The sequence below is a fragment of the Salmo trutta genome, chromosome 17 (genome assembly GCF_901001165.1).
Source record: "Salmo trutta chromosome 17, fSalTru1.1, whole genome shotgun sequence".
NCBI classification, from domain to species: domain Eukaryota; kingdom Metazoa; phylum Chordata; class Actinopteri; order Salmoniformes; family Salmonidae; genus Salmo; species Salmo trutta.
The window spans coordinates 49836034-49844167 of record NC_042973.1 but is presented as its reverse complement, the minus strand read 5'-3'; the positions used below and the strand labels follow the sequence as shown (position 1 = coordinate 49844167).

General features: G+C 44.6%; 1 protein-coding gene across 5 annotated transcripts in view; it reads left to right on the top strand.

Annotated features, from left to right (window-relative positions):
- The first annotated feature begins 2269 nt into the window (after nucleotides 1-2269).
- mapk8ip1a (mitogen-activated protein kinase 8 interacting protein 1a) overlaps nucleotides 2270-8134 on the top strand; it is a 38844-nt gene continuing 32979 nt past the window's right edge. The window contains exons 1-7 of one of the 5 annotated variants that reach the window (XM_029697122.1): nucleotides 2270-2737; nucleotides 3033-3198; nucleotides 3988-4113; nucleotides 5311-5465; nucleotides 6810-6976; nucleotides 7365-7448; nucleotides 7709-7924. The gene's annotated coding sequence lies outside the window, so the exon portion shown is untranslated. Of the gene's footprint in view, nucleotides 2738-3032; nucleotides 3199-3987; nucleotides 5466-6809; nucleotides 6977-7364; nucleotides 7449-7708; nucleotides 7925-8134 lie in introns of all 5 variants that reach the window. The other 4 variants (XM_029697121.1, XM_029697123.1, XM_029697120.1 and 1 more) reach the window with 4 other exon arrangements.

Genomic DNA, 8134 nt, shown 5'->3' with positions numbered 1-8134 from the left:
CCCACCAAATAAGGACCAAGCAGCGGAGGAAGGAGCAATGGAGGGACGATCGTGAGAAGTGGACGTGGGAGGAGATTATGGCCGGAGAAGGTCCTTGGAGGAAGTGGAGCGAAGACCGGGAACGCTACAGGGGAACACGACTGGCGTTTAAGCCCGAGAGGCAGCCCCAATAATTTTTTTTGGGGGGGGCACACGGGTAGTTTGGCTGGGCGAGGATGGAGCCCCAGGCCAACTCCCCGTACCTTTTTTGGGCAGAGACTAACTGGACAGGTCCCGTGTTTTGGGGTGATGGGTGCTGTGGCGAGGCCGGGTATTTTCTGGCCGGTACGCGCAGTACCAGCGCCCCGCATTTGCCAGGGGAAAGTGGGCATCCAGCCAATATGGGGGATGTCAGTCCTGCGCTCGAGACCGCCAGTGCGCCTCTACGGTCCAGTACGTCAACCCAGTCCAACCCGTCCTATTCCTGCTCCCCGCACTAGCCCTGAGGTGCGTGTCCACAAACTGGCACTTCCAGTACCAGCACCACGCATCAGGCTTTCAGTGCGTAATCCCAGTCCTACTCGGCCGATTCCTGCTCCCCGCACTAGCCCTAAGGTGCGTGTCCCCAGACTGGCACATCCAGTACCAGTACCACACATCAGGCTTCCAGTGCGTAATCCCAGTCCTACTCGGCCTGTTCCCGCTCCCCACACTAGCCCTGAGGTGCGTGTTCCCAGGCTGATACCTCCAGTACCAGCACCACGCATCAGGCTTCCAGTGCGTCAGCCCAGCCTCGAGAGTCCGGAGACAGTGTGCAGTCCAGAGTATCCGGCACCAGTGTGCAGTCCAGAGTATCCGGCACCAGTGTGCAGTCCAGAGTATCCGGCAACAGTGTCCAGAGTATCCGGCAACAGTGTCCAGTCCGGAACCGAGGGAGTCTGCCTGCGATCCGGAACCGAGGGAGTCTGCCTGCGATCCGGAACCGAGGGAGTCTGCGTGCGATCCGGAACCAAGTGAGTCTGCCTGCGATTCGGAACCGAGTGAGGTGAAATATGACTTTGAACTGTGTGAGTCTGCCTACAGCTCGAAACCGAAGGAGTCTGCCTACGGTCCGGAACCAAGCGATTCTCCCTACAGTCTGGAGCTACAGGGTCTTCCCTGTAGCTCAGTTGGTAGAGCATGGTGTTTGCAACGCCAGGGTTGTGGGTTTGATTCCCATGGGGGGCCAGTATAAAGAAGAGAAAAAACTACTGTAAGTTGCTCTGGATAAGAGCGTCTGCTAAATGACTAAAATGTAAAAAAAAATGTAAATGGAGGACAGTAGGCCGGAGCCAGAACCACCTCCTGTATAGGTGGGTTGGGGAGGGGGGGTGTAGCACAAGTGATGGCAGCCACCCTCCCTTCCCTCCCTTTTTGTTTAGGGGGATTTTTTTTTTGTTTTTTTGTTTGTTTTGGGGTTCTTTTTTAAAATTATTTATGAGGTGCATCCGGGGTCTGCACCTTTAGGGGGGGGGGGGTACTGTCACGTCCTGACCAGTATTAAGGGTTATTTGTTGTTGTAGTTTGGTCAGGACGTGGCAGTGGGTATTTGTTTTATGTGGTTCGGGGTGGTGGTGTATGTAGTAGGGTGTTTGATTTATTATTTCCGGGTTTTGGTCTATGTTTTGTATTTCTATGTTCTTTCTGGTTTGTTGTATTTCTATGTTTAGGTTGATGGGGGGATGGACTCTCAATTGGAGGCAGGTGCTTTCTCGTTGCCTCTGATTGAGAGTCCTATATATGGGTAATTGTTTGGTGTTGTGGGAGATTGTTTCTTGTTTTGCCTGTGTGAGCATGACAAGACTGTTTTGTTGTTCGTGCTGTCTTCATTTTGTTGTTTTGGTGTTCTCTTTATTTAAAATAAATATCAAGATGAGCATCCACATTCCTGCTGCGTTTTGGTCCCCCATTCCTTACGACAACCGTGACACTGGGAGATGAATTCACCTTTCAGTGGGACAATAACATAAGACACAAGGCCAAATCTATCCTGGAGTTGCTTACCAAGAATGACAGGGAATGTTCCTGAGTGGCCGAGTTATCGTGTTGACTTAAATATGCTTGAAAATATATTGCAAGACCTAAAAATGGTTGTCTAGTAATGATCAACAACCAACATTGAAGAATAATGCCCAAATATTGTACAATCTAGGTGTGCAAAGCTCTTTCGCCTCGATCACACCGACAGCGTTAAATTCATTTTAATCCCACTTTGTAACACAACAAAATGTAGAAAAAGTCAAGGCTTTCTGAAGGCACTGTATAAATCCCCTTTTACATCAGCAGTTGTCAGAAAGGGTAATCCAGACTAGAGAGAAGGGACTCCGACCATATGGAAGTGAGTCTTTTTTTTAATGGAAGTTAATTTTAACTTTGACCTAAATCTACTCCTTTTGTTTCATTAACACCTGGTGGAACAACAGTGTGATTGTACAGTATAATATAGTGCTTGACACATTTCCACCATTGTGATATCCCGAACTGTTACATCCTGTTATTCTTCACGTACTGTGTGCAGTACTGTTTGCAGTACTGTCTGTTGACAAGGAGAAATAGAGAGTCACAGTGTCCATGTACATTTGGTGCTTGTTATCTGACTGTGCTATACTTGTACTCCGTTCTCCAGGATTCAAGCCTCAAGGACTGGACCTAGCAATGTGGAAGGGCGAGGAGTCTGAAGCACTAGAGACTCTACAAACACTTAGACAGAAAAGCCTGGGTAACTAACTTTGAGTGGACCAGGATCAACAAGTGTTCGCTGATCGCCATGTAATATTCATGTAAAGTAATAGAATTTGAAAAAACTATACTTGATACCAAGGCAACAAACAAAAAAAACAGGGAGAAAGGCAGTGATTTTAACGCATTTTGTCAGGTTTCTGCTCTCAAAAATCACACTTTAAAATTATATTAAAACAACAGAATTGGATGTGGGTCGTTCCACCTCCCAAAAGTACAAGAAAGAGAATTTTGACACACATCATCTCAGATTGTTCTGATGTCGTTTCTTTTAGAAACCAATAAGATTACCAATCCTGCAACATTCTTTTGGGGCACACAGCACACCGCACACCGCAGGGATCAACATTCAACTGAAAGCTACTGTCCCGAATGAAACAAATACTGCCCTGAGTCGATCCGACAGGAAAGTGAATGATGCATGCATCTTTTCAATAGCAGGTGATTTTATATTTCATTTGTGGGCTGAGCAAGTAGCTTATACAGCAGGGATCATCAACTAGAGTCAGCCGTTGTAACGGCTGTCGTAGAGAGGGGACCAAGGCGCAGCGTGTTGAGTGCTCATAGTGAATATTTATTTTAACTCAGAATACTAAAGACAAAATAACAAACAGCCAACAGTTCTGTCATGTAACAGATAACTAAACAGAAAATAACTACCCACAAACACAGGTGGAAAAAAAACCCTACTTAAGTATGATCTCCAATTAGAGACAACGAGGACCAGCTGCCTCTAATTGGAGATCATCCCCCCAAAAAAAACATAGAATTAGAAAACTAGAACTAAACATAGATATAGAAAACATAGAAAAACACAAAACACCCCCTGTCACGCCCTGACCTACTCTACCATAGAAAATAACATCTTACTATGGTCAGGACGTGACAGCCGTGGACCGTGTAATGGTTATTTCTGTATTATCAAATGAGGAAAGACAAGCTTATCACACAAGTCAGAGTTATACTTCTTTATTCACTTACTAGTAAGGGAGCAGGTCAATACAACACACACATACAAGGTGAATCGATTGAGTGCTCTAATAATACAGAGAAGCGAGGGGTTTATATTGAAACACAAAACTGCTTAGTCATGGTTGGTTCCACCCTCCCTGGCAGATCAGCTACCTTGTTTTCATCTTGTGGCTATGTGTATCGGGTCGTAGCAGACGTTATTTCCGTTTACTCCCTTCTCTACCAAGCTAGCCTCCGTTCTCTTCTCTCTCTCCACAGCTGTGCCCTTGGAAGATAGTAAAAGAACAGGATGGGCTGAAGTACAGTGGTCACTTCTCAGAGGCTCTTTGTCTTATGCCGTGTGTCCAGCTTACTCAGAAGCAAAGAGAAATGGAAATAATACAGGTCTATCTGTTTTTCAAGCTTATCTCTATCCCATGTCCCTGCCTGACTACACGCCTAGACCAGCTGATCTCTATCCCATGTCCCTGACTACACGCCTAGGACCAGCTGATCTCTATCCCATGTCCCTGACTACACGCCAAGACCAGCTGATCTCTATCCCATGTCCCTGACTACACGCCAAGACCAGCTGCGGGGAGTGAATGTGGAAGAAATAAACCATCCTTTCTCAGAAGCACAGCATTAGCACTAAAGAAATGTCTATACTATTGTTAAGCATATTAATTGTTAAATATTAATATTAAACAAATCAGGTAATATATTTTTTTCTCACAGACAATTTGTCCTTGAGCGGATAGTCGGGGGGGGGGGGCAAAACAGTCACTGATTCAAATCCCCGAGCCTGAATGAGAGTGTCTACTAAATATATAAAATGTAAACATAATTACAAATCATTTGTCGACTGCAAATTGATTGCAAGAAGCCCAAACATAGTTTGACTAAAACGTAATAATTTCAAACCTTACAATTGCATATTACATATAAAAGTAACCTGTAAAGCTTGTCATAAGCCCAGTGCAAATATATCTGGGCTAAGCCACAAAGCATGTTATCAGTTAGTCAGTGTCTTAGAGCATGTAACATTGGGGCTTTTCCCCTTGTCCATGTGTTTAAAGAGCTTTTACCGAATACAGAATGTCAACACAGTGTTTTCTTTACCTTAGCCTATTACTTCCACATAACAGTCCAATATGTTTCTCACAAATACAAGACATTTACACACACATAAAAGCATTGGGGGACATGGGGATTTACTTAATATACAAAACATGACATAAAGACATTGAGCGTAAATCATAGTCCACAGACGATAAGACGCAATGCGACATAGCTAAACTGCTTTGAGACCACTATCTGCGGGGGATGCAAATCACAAACGCTCACCTCCCCACAATTCCCAACCAACGCGGCTCCGCTACACATCCTCTATTCATTTTAATGTGGTGACGTTGGAGAAATAGCTTGAGCTGCTCTGAGAATTTGAAAAGTACGAAAGCCAATGGTCCAATATACTCGAACACTGCTGTGCATACACCTACACGTTTTGGACTATGATAGATGCTTAAGGGAGACAGTAGTGGTGCAGCTTCACTAGAATCTGACTAACTGTTTTCTGTGCTGGTTGGTTTTGCCTGTCAGGTATTTGAGGAGGTGCTCCTGGATGCAGACTGGAGCGTAAACTCAGGCACTGGATGTGGCTCTCCTGCAGTGTCTTTCTTCCAGCAGTTCTTCCACTGCTACTGTCCTGTATAGGCTTCGGGACGAAGGAAAGACCCCAGCGGAGACTACATCAGGTACACACACACACACACACACACACACACACACACACACACACACACACACACACACACACACACACACACACACACACACACACACACACACACACTAAAGCAGGGTACACACCACATACACACTCACGTAGACACATACACACACATAGACACACACGTAGACACACACACATACACACTAAATCAGGTACACACTACACACACACTACATCAGGTACTCACACACACATAGACACCCACACTACACACAAACACAGACACTCACTTACTGCCCTCCTGGGCTTCAGACAAAAGACGGTGATTGGTCCGTGATTACCACAATGTTTGTGCTTTGGCAGAATAATTGATGCAGCTGCTTGCGCCAACGAGGCCTACCCTTTCCCTGTCCTAACATTCGTAGGCTTCATCTGCGTGTCACCTTCAGCATTCAGATGTTTGTAAAATGGCTTTCACAATATTAAATCATAGTCTTTATTCATTGAGTGACAACCAGTGTAATTTTCTAGGTCATTGTCACCGAATGCGGTGTAGAAAATGGAGCTGTGTAGGCTACCGGAGTGAACACAGCTCACATCTTACTGCTGATTGGGGCTTTTTGATTACCAGGTTCATTGATTACCAGGTTCAGAAAACCCCCCCAAAATGTGGGGGGGTTTTCTGCTTTAAACAGTCAGTGCATTTGGTAATTTTTACATGATCAGGGTAAAGGTGTAATTTCATAACAAGGACAGCAACCATTTTTTGGGAGAGAGCAGCTCTCCTCCGTAAACTTCCAAACGGTCACAATCATTTGCTTTTGAGATGGGGGTCAAATCCAAAACTGTGTTAAATCAATTCCCTATTTATGTCATAGCTCATTTCTAAAAATTGATTTTGACATACTACTAGCTCAAAGCATTTGAATCTGCTATATGACAAGTTAATCAGTGGGTGATGAGGATGTTGGATAACAAGTGGGGGCACAAAAAAACATAAATTTCCCCCTCTAATCTGATAGTGGTAGATGTACACACAAACACACAGAGCCACTCAGCTCAGAGAAGTCAATTCAGATAGATCCAGCTCAGCTCCTGAGCTCCATCAGTACCATATAAACATTTTGAATAGAAAATGAATAGGTTCATGCAACAATTGTTAGTACATCGAACCGAATCGCATCGATTCGTTCCACTAATCGAATTGAATCGCACCGAATCGTTTCAAACTAAAAGTATCGTTCCTGTATCGTATCAGAGCCCATGTATCTAGATGTGTATCAAATCGTGCTTGTAAGGAGGGAGAGATGCATATCCCTAATAACAATGCATGTCCCTAACATATCTGTGATTGTCTATCTCACAGGCGCTACATCCTTACGCTAAAGGACTATCCCAACTACTACCTCTATGAGCCGTGGAGAGCCCCAGAGCCTGTCCAGAAAGCAGCTAACTGCATCATGAATGGACTACCCTAAGCCCATGATCAACCATGCAGAGGGCAGCAGGCTCAACATAGAGAAGATGAAGAAGGTCTTCCAGCAACTCTCCCACTCGCTCTCTTCTGATTCCACATCATGGTTCTCTCTCACAGTTCCTATTGAGAACTGAAGCAATTTGGCTCTTGATTCGTCTTATAACGGCCCACAACTCGACCACAATCCTCTAGCTAGTCATTTGACTCTTTTTGCATCCTGTTTTTACAAAGCACTTCTCCTGGCTTATTCTATGGCCGTAGAGAGAGCAACCTAGTGGTTAAATGTTGTTGTTGTTTTTTTTCATTGGATGTCCTGCATTACCATTTTTTCCGTGTTATGTTTTAATTCTGCCATCAGCCGTTATGTAGGATATTTCCAGTCAGTGGCTGCCATGGTGACATTGATGTAACCTGTGTGTGTGTGTGTGTGTGTGTGTCCATCAGGTCTCCTGGCCTCTGTGTCCACCACCCAGGAAGAGGCAGTGCCTCCCCCGACAGACGACTTTTAGATCAGCAGCAGCACCTGTGGTATGTTGAGAGGTGTATTTTTTTTTATTTATCATTTAATTAACCAGGAATGTCCTGGTCAAGAAAGCCGCATTTTCCAGGTTTTAGTTGCTGCTTTAGATTAATATAAAAAAAACAAGCTATGATTTGAAATGTAATGCATGCGTTTCCTTTTCTCAAAGTTTCAATGTATCAGCTAAACAAATAAATGTTGTCTAACAGAAAGTGAAGGATACATGTACAGGAAAAGACATGACAAATCTAAACTCTATTTAATGCAGTCACCCACACACACGTTGTCTGTCCAGTCCAACACTCTGAAGAGAGGCAGGCCCTCCGAACCATAGAGCACCCAGAAGTGCACCCACTCGAAACACCAGCACACCATCACTGCCCAAGGAGACAAGCGGCAACAACAGGAACAGCAACAGGAGCAGTGGGAGGAACGGTCAGAGCAGCAGGCTGTAGAACAGCCAATGGATCTGCAGTGGCACACGGTAATAAGACACTGGGTTGTTCTGTATTCTGAAATGTGAGGCATTTTACTGGAACCTCTTCAGAAGTCATCAAATTTCAGTCAAATAAAATCTTTCAAGGCTCTTTCTGTAGGCCAGGGATCATCAACTAGATTCAGCCATGTGACATTTTTTTTCTTGAGTGGATGGTTGGGGGCCCGGAACATAATTACAAATCATTTGTAGACTGCA